The sequence below is a fragment of the Penaeus chinensis genome, chromosome 2, assembly GCF_019202785.1.
Source record: "Penaeus chinensis breed Huanghai No. 1 chromosome 2, ASM1920278v2, whole genome shotgun sequence".
NCBI lineage: Eukaryota > Metazoa > Arthropoda > Malacostraca > Decapoda > Penaeidae > Penaeus > Penaeus chinensis.
In genome coordinates this window covers 34,851,181-34,868,680 of record NC_061820.1, presented here as the reverse complement: position 1 = coordinate 34,868,680, position 17,500 = coordinate 34,851,181, and the positions used below count along the sequence as shown (strand labels likewise).

Sequence of the window (17,500 nt, the reverse complement as noted above, 5' to 3'; positions counted from 1 at the left end):
GGCGTTCAAAGGGAGAAAGTGAATCATCCTTCTTTGTGAACCACCGCGTTCAGAACAAGTCCACCCCGAGGGATAGGGGTGGGGGTTGCAGGAAGGTTGGTAGAATATACAATTACCTTAAAAATACGCTAGAATTCTTGCGTTTTGCAAAGGCTTTGTATTGCCGTCGCTATCAACGGCACGGGAAAGGGGGCCTACTTCTGCGGAGGATTCTACCTCGTGCCGGAAGCCTTCCCTGGCGCTGCGAGGGACTCAGGGCGGCACATGCTCGACTACTAGCTCACTAGCCGCTAGGACGAGAGCAAGAGGAACTTACATGGCGTCGGGGGCGGCGGAGGTTCGTTCGAGCAAAGGCGCAGGCAGAGAGGGTCTGCGTCATAGGCGTCGCGGAGGCCTCTTCAGATGCTGCAGCACTCGGCCTTCAGTTAGCCGGGGGAATCACTCATCAGGCGCGGATCGTCGGCAGAGGCAACGCGATAAGGACGAAGGAACGTGCACAAGAATCCCAACACAGGCGAACGCAGGTCACACGCTCGGTCACGGGACGGCCCGCACCGTGCCCGTCGGCGAGGCTCTGCGGCTCTGCAGGGGAGGCGCGGCGTCCGGGGAGGCTCTGCACACGTGTGCTCATCCCGCGGAGGCTGGCCGCGAACATGAGGGTCACCTGAAGGGAATCCTCACCTCTTCCTGCGTGTACCTTCTGCGGCGTCGATACTTCGAAACAATGAACTTCCTGCTGTGGGGTCTAGGGCGGATTGCGGCCGACCGTCAGCCTAAGCGACTCCCTTCACAAAGGCTATTTTTCCCGGGCAAGCTCTAAAACAATATCCCCATAAGATGGCACTAAATGTTGTCATTGAAGACTGCTTCTCTCTGTGAAATATTTGAAACCTCTGCCACTTGAAAGACAATAGCTGAGTGACACATTGTTCGAATCGGAATCGATCACTTCCTAGAGTGACTAAGCAGGTGTAGACTAGATATGCTTACTTTGTCAGAAAACCAATTAAGAATACTCCAATCAAAATTTAGGAGAATCATCTCCAGTCCAATTCCTTCGAGCGGCATCGCAAGAAGTAAATTCCATCGATTTCGAAAGTTCTTCGACCCAACACGAAGCCGAAGCCACAGCCAGGGCTACAACTCACGATGCAGGAAGTCAGAGGTCGCGGGCTGATAATTTTGTCCGCTACTCAGTGTTAACCTCGTGCTTCACGCCCCACAACCTTACCAGAAACTTATACTTTTAATTACTCTCCGCGTTATTTGCCCAGAGAGAATAATGCGACCGATTTTTATTTCTATTGTGAACACTTTCCCCCCCCCCCAAAAAAAAAACTTGAATCCTCTGTCTGTACTTTGAAATCTAATGCCGAATCCAAAATCAGTCCATGACTTTGAAGGACTTTTAAAAGATAATCCCTAAAATGCATTATTGAATATTGATTAATATATCTTGTGTGCTGTCCATTTTTTTTTTTTTACCCTTTGAGCATCGAAACGCGGAAACCTGGCTCAAAGTGAGGACACAAAAGAAAATTATTTTCAGTCTGGCGTCATGCATCAATATGGCTCATGTAAATCTCGGGCGATAAGTAAACACGCACATTCATACGAACACTTGTGTAAAAAAACAAACACACACACACACACACACACACACACACACACACACACACACACACACACACACACACACATACACACAATCATAATTAATCTAACAATAGCAATGACTATAGCGACGACAATGATAATAAAGATAAAAACACTGTCAATAATAAGGATGACATTGATTTCATGTTGTTGATGCAATGAATGGTAACAATGATGATGGTGATGGTAACTGATATTCATGATGATAATTAAGAATCATAACGACTTCGATGGTAAGAATAAGAATAATTACATCGATCATAAAACTAAAAATATTGGTCTGCAATAACAACATTGATAATGCCGATTATAATTAGCACTACTAATATCAAGGAAATTAAGGATATGAGATAGGTATGGCTTATTCTGTTCTTAATTATTGGACAATTAAAAGGGTTACGGCCCTGGCTGTATGTAAGACTGTTTAATTAGCGAATTATTAGAACAAAGAAAATGCCCCTTTTTATCAAGAATTTATGGACGATATCGTATAACAATTAAAACAACGGAAGATTGCAAATATTTACAAGATAATTTCTTCTTGTTAATTTTCTTGACGTGGAGGGATTTGGCTGATCAATAGTATGAGTCTTTTTATGGAGTGATTTAAGTCTTTTGATAAATAAAATTACTTATAAATACTCTTGCATACATACAGACGAGCGAACACACATGCAAACACACGCACATACACAAATGTTTGTATGCATGTATGTATGTATGTATGTATGTATGTATGTATGTATGTATGTATGTATGTATGTATGTATGTATACATGTATGTATGTATACATGTATGTATACATGTATGTATGTATGTATGTATGTATGTATGTATGTATGTATGTATGTATGTATGTATGTATATGTATGTATGTATGTATGTGTGTGTACATATGTATGTACGTATGTATTTCTATCTAATTCTTTAGGGACATCCATTTCTAGAAAATGATTCTTCATTAACCGAACAAAAATGTATCACACGTAGTCAAAATTCTCTTTCCATCCCGTTAATTGTTTCTTTTCAACCTCATTCGACCAATTAGTGCCCTAGCTTTCCCCCTCCCCCCCCTCCCCCTCCCCCCCTGGCCCCACACACCCCAAATAACAGAACGCTGTGTTAATCATAGTAATTATAACCTTACAGACTAGTCCCATCAGCGCCATCTCTCGCTGAATCTGGTAATTAACTTCTCTTCCCTTCCTCTCCTTCCCTTCAGCCTTTCCTGTCCTCTCTTTCTCCCTTTCCATTTCTCCTTGCTTCACTTCCGTAACCTCCGTCGTTTTGACCCCTTGCCTTTTCTTCTCCTCCCTTCTCCCTTTCTTTCTTTCCTCCCCCTTCTCTTTCCACTTCCCCCTCTATTCCTTCCTTCCTTTCCTCCCCTTTCCCTCCTTTTCTCTCCACCTTCGCTTCTTCATTTCCTTCCTCCCCCCTTTCTTCCCACCTTCTCTTCCTCCTTTCCCCCACCTTCGCTTCCTCCTCTTTCTCTCCACCTTCCCTTCCTTTCCTCCCACCTTCCCTTTCGACATTTCCTTCCTCCATCCCTTTCCTCTTTTCCTCCCTTCCTCCCACCTTCCCTTCCTTCTCTTCCCTCCCTTCCCCCCCACCTTCCCTTTCGACATTTCCTTCCTCCATCCCTTTCCTCTTTTCCTCCCTTCTTCCCACCTTCCCTTCCTTCCCTTCCCTCCCATCGTCCCTTCACCAGAACTTCCCCAAACGCTACACTTCCGTCCGCCTCTTCGCCCCTACCAATGCCCCCTGCCATAAACGTCCTTAATGCTGGCCAGTTTGAGATATATAGTCTTTTTCTTTTATTGTTAAATACTTTTATCATTCTTATCATTCTGATTCTTAATCTTATTATTGTTATCATCTCCATTATCATTACCATGAATATTACTATTAAGATTTTATTACTATTACCGTTATTATCATTACTATTATCATTGTCATCATCATCGTAATTATTGTCGTTGTTATCATCATTATCATCATTTCTGTAATTATAATTATCATTGTTATCATTATTACTATTATTGTTATCCTTATCATCATTATCGATAATATTATCACTATTATTACTATAATCGTCATTGTAATATTACCATTACTACTACTATAACCATCATCATTATTAGTATTTTTTGGCTAAATACCTTACACCTTACATCACAGCGTGAGATCTGAGAATCATATCTTCAATTCCTTTTCTCGTTCTCTTCAAATTTAAAACTATTAATGCGGGCATTAATTTTATGCAACATTTCAACAATACATATGCATTACTGCCATGTATTTAGACTGGGACTAGGACTTTTTTGAACGCTGAAGTTTTTATCATAGTCATCATTAACGATGATGATCACCATGGCAATAATTATACTTTTATCATCAATATAGTAAATCCATATACTATTACCATCATAATTGCCATCGTTATAATCATCAGTATTGTCCCAGTCATAAAATTATAGACGTGGAAATAATCAAATAGCGATATCAAGAAAATAAACCTATTTAGGAACAAATAAACACATATCACATAAACTACTGAAACACAAACCTCTATTCATCAATATCCTCATTAAAGTGCGCCCTGTACCCCCTAAAAAATCAGTAGCTAAAAATAGAACAGATACGTATGTATCCCCATATGGAAGCTAATGCCAAGTAAACAGCAGATATAGATATGAAGATATACACATACTCTTCTTCAAGGGGAGAAGGGGAGAAGGGGAGAGGGGGAGAGGGGGAGAGGGGGAGAGGGGGAGAGGGGGAGAGGGGGAGAGGGGGAGAGGGGAGAGGGGAGAGGGGGAGAGGGGAGAGGGGGAGAGGGGAGGAGGGGTTACGTAACATCTCAAGGAGCAGCAGTGATAAACCCCAAAGCAGACTATAAACACAAAGGTAACCGACGCCTTCAAGATGTAAACAGAAGGACTGTGTCTGTGTTGGAAGGAAGAGCGAGATGTCTATTTATATAAGGGTTTAAGGGTTCAGGTGGCGTAGGAGAGAGAGAGAGAGAGAGAGAGAGAGAGAGAGAGAGAGAGAGAGAGAGAGAGAGAGAGAGAGAGAGAGAGAGAGAGAGAGAGAGAGAGAGGGGGCTGGGGTTAGGAAGGGGGGATTGGGATGCGGGGGAGGGAGTGTTAAGACTTGATATATGGATGGTTTATAAATATATATGAAGGGGTTTCGCCAGGTGGTTGGTAAGGCCTAACGGATAAGGGGAAAATGGAAATTATAATTGAATGTTTCCTACGGCACACATTTATATATATATATATATATATATATATATATATACTTATATATAATATATATATAATTTATATATAATATAATATAATATATATATAGTATATTATATAAACAATATGATATACATAATATATATATATATAACATATCATATATATATATATATATATATATATAATATATATATATATATAAAATATATATTATATATATAATATATATAATATATATACATATATAATATACATAATATATAATATATATAATATATATAATATATATACATATATATACATATATACATATATAGTATACATAATATATATATATAGATATATATATACACAATATATTCTATATAAATATATATTATATACATAATATATATATATATATATATAATATATATATATATATATATATAAATAAATATTATAAATTATTATCATATAATATATATCATATATTATGTATTATGTATCATTTATAAGATATTACATATATATATATATATATATATATATATATATATATATATATATATGCATCACACAGCTACCTTCTCTCTCTCTATTTTTCTAAATCTCTTTTCTTTTTCTTGTTCTCTTTCTGTTTTTGTCTCTCTCATGAGCATAGGCACCGATCTGAATTACAACACTTTACGGAATTCTACAGCAGTAGCCAATTTAACTAACTACGACAAGAAAAAATAAGACACAGACGTACTAACACGTCATTAGAAATTTGACACAAAAAGATATCTAGATAAAAGTAATAAAATAAAAAATAAAAACCTAGCCCAATTACATTGCCGAGATCAAACGGAAGATTGAGTCAAAGTTAATTTCTTTTCAAAACGACCGGTCCAAGTTTCTCAGGAGACGGATAGACAGCTGGCGACGCTCCTCCCAACTCCCGCACTATCCCCGCCCCTGTCATTGTCCCCCCCCCCTCCCCCTTCGTCGCGTCGACCACTGCATGACACACGAAGCGGCGGAGCTCAAGTGTTAAGAAAAAAAAAAAAAAAAAAAAAAAAAAAAAACAGCGTGTGTAAACCCTCTCAAACTGTTTGGTTATCTTTAATACTAAAATGATTTAGTTCTCGACAGGTACAACAAACCTTTTATTCTGTACGAACATTGAAAAGATATACTGACAGGTAAATTAACATTAATTACTAATGGATTTGAAGTGAATCTATTCTAATCACTGTTGACTAATTTTCTAGATTAGTCCACTTTTATAAATCTACAACAATTACTTTATTTGCTATAAAACATAAATGAAATAGGAAACACTGATGGAAACACTTTAGTTAATTATCATAAATGATCTTGATTTCTAAAATAATGATAGGTGACACAAAAAACAATATCTGGAGCAGTAAAGACTGAAATTAAATATAATGAAAAAGTCTTCCGTCATAAGAAATTTTGAAAATAAAGTTTGTAAAAGTTTAGACTCAAAACTCTAAACAAACTCTTGTGTCTTTAAATGTTGGAAGAAACTTCAAACTTGGTAAATTAAGAGAACAGTGTCATAATGAGGCCATAGCGAGCCGCACCTTTAACCTTGAAGATATCAAATATCTTAACATCCGAGGTCTTTATTATTACAGACAAAATCCTTCATGATCAATAATCAAGTCAAAAAAGATACAATTCAACATCCTCTTATCAAAGGAAATAAAGATTCACTTTTTAGCCTCAGACACCTACGCACAAAATGAAAATGTTAAGCCCCGTGACCTGACGTGACCTGTCTGATCACCGGTGGCGTCTGGTGCGGTACGTGAGCTAAAGGCCAAGGTGCGGCAGCCGGTGGAGAAGTCTGTGCATAGTGAGCTTCGTGGAGCTTGTGCTTTGTGTGCATGGTGTACTACAGAAAATGCATGGAGTTATTGCATGTGTGGTGTGGCGCCTGGGTGTATGTGCGTGGCTGTGTCGAGAGATTTACGAGTGTGAAGTTCATGTGCGGCCAATTACTTAGGGCGTATTATGACACTGTCCCCCCTGGACACTGTGACTGCGTTTGGCACTTTGTAAATCGATGTCCCTAAAAAAATATCATAATATTGACTTTACTCGCCAACTAGAAGCAGCGTAATCAACACGATCAACACAAAAAATATCAGATATCTACATTATCTCTTACATCAGACCCGTGAGAACAAAGCCAAACACAGCCAGTGCCAGGCGGTGCTAGGGGGGAGGAACACCCAACCCTAGGAAGGGCGTGGGTGTTCATACTTACAATCCACCTCGGCAGTAGGGGTTCCCACAAGGCCCACATCGGGGGTAAAACCAGGACCGGGGAGGAAGTCTAAGGCCGGGGGCAGGGGGCCTTAGCAAAGTTGGTCACAGGACTGTTACTTACCTGAAAGAAAAGGAATCAATTAGAATCATAAACATTAAAACAAGGGAACAGCTGATACCACAATGTCGTGATCATCCGCTGAATCTTACGATGAGAAAATATGAACATATAATTCAAGTAATCTCTTATACACACGCTTAAGGGCTAGAGCAAAAGCATAACTCATCTTTATGTTTCATACACTAATTGAAAACATTGTCCTTCCTCATGCACAAGGTACCAAGGTGTATTGACGTAAAAGGAGGCCATGCAAAGAGGAAGGGAGTGAAAGGAAGGGATGAGAGAAACAAAGGGGAAGAAGGAAGGGTTAGGATCAGAAGAAGGATACGATAACGTCCTCTATATATCAGCAACACAATCCTGTAATTATAAAGTGGATTAGATAAAACCTTAATGAATTTAATGCCTTCAATTTCATTAACCTTCTGCCGATATACACACACTCACACGCACACGAGATTCCCTTAAAGGTAATGAGGTAAGCCATTCACTTCCTGTAAAGAGGGAATCTGTACACACAAAAAATAAGACTACACACGATTCCAGAGAGAGAGAGAGAAAGAGAGAGAGAGAGAGAAAGAAAGAGAGAGAGAAAGAGAGAGAGAGAGAGAGAGAGAGAGAGAAGAGAGAGAGAGAGAGAGAGAGAGAGAGAGAAAGAGAGAGAGAGAGAGAGAGAGAGAGAGAGAGAGAGAGAGAGAGAGAGAGAGAGAGAGAGAGAGAGAGAGAGAGAGAGAGAGAATGACAGGAAAGAGAGAGAAGGAAAGAAGAACACGAATAAAGAGAGAGAGAGAGAGAGAGAGAGAGAGAGAGAGAGAGAGAGAGAGAGAGAGAGAGAGAGAGAGAGAGAGAGAGAGAGAGGAGAGGAGAAAACGTCCCTATTAGCTCCATCCTGTGCTGTACAAAATGCACAAAACTCACGCCAAACTTCCCGGCAATGAGCATCACAACGAATCCTGCCTCAGCCGCATGCCGTATGAAATCCTTTAAGCCTTAAAGCCCCTCCTCTTTAACATTAACATCCTCACTTGCCTCGCTTCCCAACCCGTGAAAATATCCTCGAACGGATCTCCTTGTGTCTTGCACTGCAAGAGTAGAGCTAATACGATTAAAAAGATAAAAAAACGAAAGGAAAACATACGAATAACAATATATACAGATGAAAGAAATCCCTAAAAAAAAGAATATCAAGACACGCAAAATACAAGAAAATAAAATACTAAATAGAAATACAAACGAAGAAGGAATTATATCTCGGAGAGTGTGAGCGCGTAGGCGTGCGGGCGGTGTATATGCTGAGTGGGCGTATGAAAGCCTCTGCCGCTGGTGCGTCATCGCTTGCACAGATGGCGGGACAGTTCAAGATGCATGAATCGCGCGCTTCTGCTTGGTCGGCAGGAAGTACTTTAGATCTCGGAGGAAATTTGGTTGGAAAGCTAGTCCCTTACTCTGAGATGGTATTTTTTCCTTTATTTTTTATTCTTATATTTAGGCTTTTATTTTTTTTAATTTTTTTTTTATAAATTCTTTTGGTCTGATTCTGAGGTTTCGTTTCGCAGCATTTGTTATTTGTTGAGTGGGTTTAAAGTTTGAAGAACGATTAGTCGTGAGACTCAATACCGGATATTTTTCCTAACATTCTGCATTCATACAGATATAATTTCACTATCAATATCTATTTCTATTCATGCTAGATTAAAATAAATGATTCATCGAAAGTCCTAATGCCATTTCTAATATAAAGTTTTATGTAAACCGACAAAACCTGAAGGAGATTTTGAATTTCGTAACCGTTAGTCGCTAGAACTGACCGTTAAAACTGAATCAACCGTTAGTTATTGTCGAAAATGCCCTCATTATCAATTTTTCTTATAAGCTGCTTCGCTGGAGCTCCTTGTGCGCCATCGAGAGTCATCTCGGACTTGAAAGTATATTGGAAAAATAAATTGCTTATATTCTTTTACGATGGAAATATGTTTATCTGAATTGAATTTCCCCCATTCTCTCTCCTGCTTTCGTCTTTCTCTTTCTCTTTCTTTGCACCCAGTCTTTCTCTTTATTAGTATGCTTTCTTTTTATCTACCTCTCTCTCACTTACTCTCCCTTTCTTCTTTATCTATCTCTTTCCGACACGCAAACAAATAAGCAACAAACATCTTTGTAATTATCCATGCAATTTGCATATAACTTTATGCGTATGTGAATATCACATGTCTTAAACTGCACTACGAAAGAATCTGAAATAATCGGTTCACTGAATTTCTTGAAGCTTCGATACTCTAATTTAGCCTTCCGTTTCGAAAGTCTCCATTTCTGCCCTATTATCATCATACATATACAATTACTGTATCTCTCAAAATTGAGACAAACAGTCAGATTCACAGATAACATGATACATAGATGGAGGGGGTTACGTTTTTCAATGAAGAAAAAAACAAACGAATAGGAAATTGAAATTGAAATTGAAAACAATCCCAGTTATTTATTCCTTTTCAAAACTGGGGAAATTTCACAGAAACTTGCAATCGGTGGGAACAACACTGCAAAACATTACACGGCAAGAGAGGACTCCCCCCCCCCCCCTTCCAAATGCCCAATGCCAACAACAAGGCGAAGCGTGGGCGTGTATGTGGGCGTCGGGAAGCACGTGTTTAAATAGAAGTCTCTTTATTGTTCGATGTTGTTTGTGCTTGTTATTACTGACGAGAGACAGGAAGCCGATAGCGATCACGTTAATCGATCATAATGCTTGTGATTATGGCGTAAATATGGTGGCAGCGGTGGAATGTTCGTGATGAATGAGATACCTATACAATGGGTCAGGCGGCATGAATACTCGACACAAAAAAGGCTTCTTTCATCGGCAATTGAACGGTGAATGTCAAACTGTTAAAGGTGATGAAATAACTCATGTTATCTTTATTTCATCATTCACTTGATTTTACATATGTATGTACATGGGCCTTAAATATATGCGCGCACACGCTTACGCGCACACGCACACACACACGCACGCACACACACACACACACACACACACACACATATACCCACACACAAACGTACACACACACACACACACACAAACATATATATACACACACACAAACACACACACAAACAAACATACACACACACAAACGTACACACACACACACACAACATATATACACACACACACACACACACACACACACACACACACACACTTCATTACGTCCTTCTCAGAAGCCTTTGATTACCATTTTTGATGTAATTATGAAAAAAAAAAAAATGGTTAACTGAATTAAAATCTTTATATCTACAATCTCAGTGAAATATTAATAAAAATATGAAGATTCATTTGCTGACATTGAATTTCATTATAAACTCCCTAGGATAGATAAATACATATAAATAGATAGAAAGAAAAAATAAAATAAAAATCCCCAGATCAGCTAGCCATTAAACAAATTATGCTGACATGTAAGATACTCTCAGTCACTATGGACTTACGACAGCGTATGCAAAATGACGAAATTCCTTTGTTGTTTGAGCGCAGCTTTCTGAACGAATTCTTTCACATGTATGATTTTAATATTATATCATTATTGACATTTCTTTTTATAGCGATTCATTTCATATTTATGATAACGGTATTTCGACAAGAACCTTAATATCCACTGCATTTTTTATTCTCAGCAAAATACTAATTCGTTCTCATCTTGAAGAAAATGTTAATACGAAACGACCTGGATTCCCAGCGACAACGACAGACATAAATGTATCCCCAAATACAGAACAAGACGCTAAAGGTTTGCCAAATTAATCCCGACGACGACATCGATAATCCTCGCATATCGAACACGACGCTCAGAGCACGAAAAGAAGGATGTTCTCCTTATCGACCGCCTTAGCATGTAGCATGAGGGACCAACACACCCTTTCCCTCATCGCCACACACTCATCACACTTGTCACGATCAATAACACGGGTTACACGGCCGCCTTACTGCCACGTGGTAGGGCGGAGGGAAAGGGGTGGGGGTACGGGTAGAGAGGACCTTGGGGGGTTAAGGAGAGAGAGAGAGGGGGTGGGGGTAGGAGGGTAAACAGCGGCGCCCTCATTCCTCATCTCGAATCATTCGTGCTTACCTATTTTTTTTTGTTTAAGGTTGAGGAATTCTTTGGAATGGGAGGGGAAGGGGGGAGTAGGGAGGAAGGTGGGGGGAGGGAGGGAAAGAAGATAGGCGGGGAGGGTAGGAAGGTAGAGGGGAGTGGGGAAAGGAAGGAACATGGTGGGGAGGGGTGATAGGAAGATGGGGGAAGGTTAAGGAAGGAAGGTGAAGGAGAGAGGGGGTACATGGAGTGATGGAAGAAGGGGGTACTGATTCATGAGAAATTTAATGTTCCAAGTTTCTGTCGCGTCCGATCCTCTGCGGGAGAAACGAGAAAGGCCGTCGGTGAAGACGCTTGGACTCCAACTTTTTTGGGGTGAGTCTTTGTGAAGGGGGTGGGGGAAATGGGAATGGGGGTCAATGGGGGGGGTGGTGGAAGAGTAAGACGGCTCGGGGACATCTGTCGTGTTAATTCACTTCACATGATACTGCCAACTTCAAGATTGTGCCGTCTCTTGTAAACTTTCGTCGTATAAAAGATAGATGGGAGCTCTCTCTATGGCAACTTCTGGGTCCGAACTGGCAACAAAAGGGAAATTGGTTATTATAAACCTTTCGCCAGATAGGATTCGCATGCCACCAGAAGGAGCCAATGGGATTAGTTTTCTAAATGGGTAATTCTTGGGTGTTTCTCCCCCATCAGTTCCCTTTTTTCTTTTATTTTCATTCTCTCTCTCTCTTTCTCTTTCCGCACACCGGCCACACACAAATATATACATGTAAATAATGAATCAACATGTGTGAGTGTACATATGTATCTACTGTATATGCATTTCTCTTCTTGAATATATGCACGGGTGCATTTCTCTCTCGCCGGGCCCTCCTCACTCCGAATTCACGTATGTACACATTTGTCCACTAAACCTACGCTGGCTATATTTATATTTGATGTGGGAGAGACTTTTATTTCAGCTCGAAAGCACAAAGGACACACGGCGCACAGCAAATGTAAAGTCTCGTTTGCTTAAAAATAAAACACAGACAAATCACATGGGAAACAATAAATTCCAGTGTACATCTATCGACCCGTGTCAATAGACTCCCACTCTGTAAACAACACTCAAAACAATCCCTTTGATTAAGAATCATTCTTTATCAAGGGAATGAAAGGGGGGAAATATGCTTGAAAAAAAAAAAAATCATGTTCATGTCTGTGGTATGAGAGATGAGACAGATATATAGATAGATAGATAGGGTAGATAGATAGGTAGATAAACAGATAGATAGATAGACAGATAGATAGAGAAAGAAAGATGCCTATATTTACCTTAAATCACAGATATACGTTAGTGGGTACACTATCTCGTGCTAAAGAGGAAACAATTACATATAGATCGGTATATATGTATTATAGCGATAAGATAGACCCATCTAATCCAGTGATAATAGTACCTAAGAACTAAAGACTGGTACCCATTTCCCTTTGAAGATATAGAGCTAAACTTTGCTATTAACACCAAGAGCGTACAAAGACATGGCAGGGCGAGGTAACGGTCTCTAGTAATGCTATGGAATTGTACGGCTTCTGTTAATAACGAGCTTAAGTGCTATGCCATGTCAAGCGTAGGATTGTCATAGTAGGATGTAGCCGTAGCTTCATTTCCAACTTTATCTTTCTCCTAAATAGTCTTTAGTCTTTCCCTCTATCGTAATTGTTTTTTTGATAGTTTTTTTTCCTATTATCATAATATTCACGGTAATCTATTTTTTTTTTAAATGTACTTCTATGGTTATCATCTTTACCTATGAATTCTTATTTGATTATTTTAGGTGTACCATATAATTACAGCCTTTTTCCTTTCCTCATTTCTATTACAACATTGCCCCCATTATCATCACCATCATATACTTCTTTGCCTTCAAGAGTATCTTCTTTTCCTCCATTTTACAATTTCTTTTCACCGTCCCTGATGTCCAGCGTAGGCATTCCCTTGGCGAGTCCCTTACTTGACGCCTGAGGTCATAAACCGAGTTGAAGAGGGAGAAGGGGAGAAGGGGGAAGGGGAAAGGAGAGAGAAATGGAGAAGAAGGAGAGGGTGAGAGGGAGAGAGGGGGAGGGAGAGGGAGAGGAAGAGGAAGAGGGAGAGGGAGAGGGAGAGGGAGAGAGCAGAGAGAGGGGCAAAGAAAGATAATAATTACAGATAGACAGTTATATATGGGTGAAAGGGAGGATATAGAGGGAGATGAAGAGGGGAGATAGTGAGAAGATCAACTCTTTCATTAACTATTGATAAGCTTATTTTCATAGCTTTTGTCGTAGAGTGTTGGCCATTGAGCGAGTAAGCAAGTCAAGTGGGATGGGCTTATGATAACGGAGAGCCAGTGAGTGAAAGGATATGTGTGTATTTGTAAACAGTGGGTTAAAAGGAGCAATTTCGTAGGTGGGCATATTGAGTAATGGCACTTGACTAGAGGGAGGGGATGCAGTTGAATAAGTCATTTCTCGAACAGGCATTTGGTATAGGAATTAAAATTCATATACTGTATACCTGCACATGGGCGTATGTAAGAGATGACGTAATGTATTTTATGCAAAAGGAGGGCATAGACCGAAAAGAACTGTGTAGCTGTACCTAACACTCTCTTACCAAGGGTTACGTGTTGCAATATTCAGGAAGGAGGTGAAGTTCAGACCGGTAAAATGTTTGGATATAACTCCCTTTCTTTTCGTTTTCTTTCCTATTTTCGGTGGTTCCTTCTTCTTTTTATATTGTTATTCTTCTTTATTTTTCAGTCTCTTTATCCACCTTCTTATGTGTATGCCTGTCTCGCATTCTCACTAACTCTCTCCCCTTCCTCCCTCTTTCTCAGTGTGGAGGTCTCTCTCACTCTCACTCTCACTCTCACTCTCACTCTCTCTCTCTCTCTCTCTGTGTGTGTGTGTGTGTGTGTGTGTGTGTGTGTGTGTGTGTGTCTTTCACCTTCTCTCCTTCTCTCTTTCTTCCTTTTTCTCTCCCTTCATCTCTTTCTCTCTCACGAACTCGCGTTGTCTAATGCTTTTTCTCTCGCTCATTCTGTCTTTATAAAAAAAGAAAAAAGGGACAAAATCATCAAAGGGTTAACAAACAGACAAACAAAAGACAACTAAGGAACAAAAGCAACACAAACGGTGCGAAGGGATTAAGGAATGTGTCAAAGAACAGGGAAGAGAAAGAGAGAGAGAGAGAGAGAGAGAGAGAGAGAGAGAGAGAGAGAGAGAGAGAGAGAGAGAGCGAGAGAGAGAGAGAGAGAGCGAGAGAGAGCGAGAGCGAGAGAGAGAGAGCGAGAGCGAGAGAGAGAGAGCAAGAGATAGGGAGGGAGGGCGAAAGAGAGAGAGAGAGAGAGAGAGAGAGAGAGAGAGAGAGAGAGAGAGAGAGAGAGAGAGAGAGAGAGAGAGAGAGAGAGAGAGAGAGAGAGAATGCCAATGAAAGGAGAGCGACAGATAAAGCAGAGAGAAAATGAAAGAAAAAATGTCTTGCTATTCTTAGATTCTGAAGAGGTACTCTGTTCTATTCAGCATACTGCTCTTGAGATTCGTAACTAAGAATTCAGGTTTATATTTTCACCTTTTTTTGCTGTCGTTATTATTGTGATGATAATGATCATGATATTAGCATTATCTATGGTAATCATAATAATTGTAAGATTATCGTTAGTTCATCGTCGTTATCATTATTATATGATGATGACGACCATCGTTATTATCATCAATGTAATCATTAATTTTTATCATCACTATCTTTTTCATAAATATTTGTTGTTGTCAGTACTATCACCCCAACCACCATCATCATTATCACTGCTAATATCATCATCATTATTGTCATCATAATTATCACCCTCACAATGTTTTATAATCACCATCATCATCTTTATGATTCTTCTTATTATTACTGTTATCGTTATTATCACCTTTTCGTTTAGTGGCAAAAATAAAAACATCATCGTTATGATTCTAGTTATCATTATTGTTATCGTTATCATCACTTTTTGTTCAGTGGTAAAAATACAGAGAGAAATAACAGAAAAAAACACAAAACAGACATGAAAAACAGAAGAAGGAGCATACATAAAGGAACTCCCTATCAACCCCTTCTTTTTCCTCTTCCTCCCCTTCTATTCTCTTCTCTTTTTACAACAAAGAAAATAAACAAGAAGAAATGGAGAAAGCAAAGAAGTAGCAAAGGAAGACCAGAAAATCGTAACCGAGTCTCTGCTCTGTGTTATCACGGCTCGAGGGAAGATGGGTCAGCCACACAACCTACGTTATGAAGGGGACATAGACGCGAGATTTAGTAGGTAGTACGGGCCGTGACTGGAAAATCTAAACGAAATCAGGCGTGCGAGACCGTAGATTTAGTACATCACGCGGCACAGTGGGTGTCGGGAGGGAAGAGGGTTTGATGTGATGCGAGAGGAGGAGAGATTGATAAGATGTTTGGCAGTAAGAGCAAGACGCTGTGAGAGACACGATGAGGGAGAGGGAGAAGGAAATGGAGAGGGAGAGAGATAAAAAAATAGAGATAGATACACAGAGATAATAGACAGATAGATAGAGAAAGAAGCAGGGACAATGGCAGAGTTGTAGAGAGAGTGAATGAGGGCGGGAGAGGGGAACAAAAGGAAAACCAAAGAAGCAACACGAAGACATAAAGAAGAAAAGCAAATTCAGAAAAAAAACATAACAATAAAAAAAGGAATTGAAGGATGAAAAGAAAAATGCCCCATAGACAGTAATAAAAATGCTCCCCAGAAAAAACTTTCTAATTAGAGACATTGCTGCAACTAGAGGTATTGGAGAGGCCTTGTGCTCTCCCCCACCCCTTCCGCTCACCCGTAAGTCCAGGAATCCAATGGGGAGGCATCTACCCCCTCTCCCTCCTCCCCTCCACTTCCCTCCTCCCCCCTCTAACCGTGCCTTCCCCTTCTCTCCTCTCCTCTTCCCTCCCCCTCGCCTCTCCCTTCCTCCTCTCCCTCTCTCACCACTTCCTCCCCTTCTCTCCTCTTCTCTGCCCTCCCCTTCCTCTTCAACCCATTTTTTGTAGTAAGAATCAAAACGACGACCCCCCCCCTCCCCCTCAAGGAGAAAATGAATCAGTTTGCGAAAAGCACCTCTGTTGTGTCAGGCAATGGTGTCCATTTTCCCTTGTTTCGAAAACTATTTTTTTCGAGAGATGATCTAGACTTATATCAAAAGTGATTAAAGAAAGGGCAAAAAGTACAATTCTTATTGAATTTGCTGATCGGTTGTTGTTTTCATACTCAATGTATTTGTTTTTTCACTTAAACTCTCGTTCTGTAGACTATGTGAAGCTATTCATAAATTAGCGACGTTTTTTTTTCTAATGTATCCAGCTGATCGTGTTTAAACTAAGATTGATATGTAGTTTATTTACGGCGATGAGACAGAGTAAACTTCATTCTAAGTTTAAGAAAATATGAACACATTACACATACATACACACACACACACAGGCACAAAGGACTCACAGTCATCTTACACTTTTCAATATATGTGTATGCACAAGTGTTGCCGTGTGACTGTTTCTGTTTACTTTTCTGCCTAATTACATACAGACCCAAACACGGGTAGATACACATAAACCTATAGGGATATTTAGTTAGGAATAAGACGCAGAGCTAAAGCTCTTATCTAAAGATCTTTCGCTTAGCGAAACGAACAGATTAAAAAAAGTTATGTCTGGAACCTTTTAAAGCTTTTGTTTCATATCAGAAAAAAAAACAACATAAGTTTGACTGAAGCTGCCTAAGTTCCAAACCTATTTCATTGAAGACTAAACAGTTTTTTTCCTCTGTACAAATGGATTCCTCTATGATTGCATAAGTATAGAGCTTCTTTATTGGACGTCCTTTATGAATTCTGCTCAGCAAATCTGGCTGTCTCGCCATACGAATCCTGATAATATTACTCTTGCATTTTTCATCTCTCCCCCCCCCCCCCCCGACCCAGCATTCCTCGGTCATATTTTCTGCCGTTCTCTACGTGTCTTTTCGTCTCACTCTCTCTCACACACACGCACAAGCTCACGCACGCACGCACACACGCACACACACAC

The 17,500-nt window shown here is 39.9% G+C and overlaps 1 protein-coding gene across 9 annotated transcripts in view; it reads right to left on the bottom strand.

The window, feature by feature from the left end:
* LOC125033670 (innexin inx2-like) overlaps positions 1-17,500 on the bottom strand; it is a 400,069-nt gene that overhangs the window by 106,183 nt on the left and 276,386 nt on the right. Inside the window, exon 2 of one of the 9 annotated variants that reach the window (XM_047625390.1) lies at positions 7,169-7,291. The exons of the other annotated variants lie outside the window; for them this stretch is intronic. The gene's annotated coding sequence lies outside the window, so the exon portion shown is untranslated. The remainder of the gene's footprint in view (positions 1-7,168; positions 7,292-17,500) is intronic. 9 annotated transcript variants of the gene reach the window in all.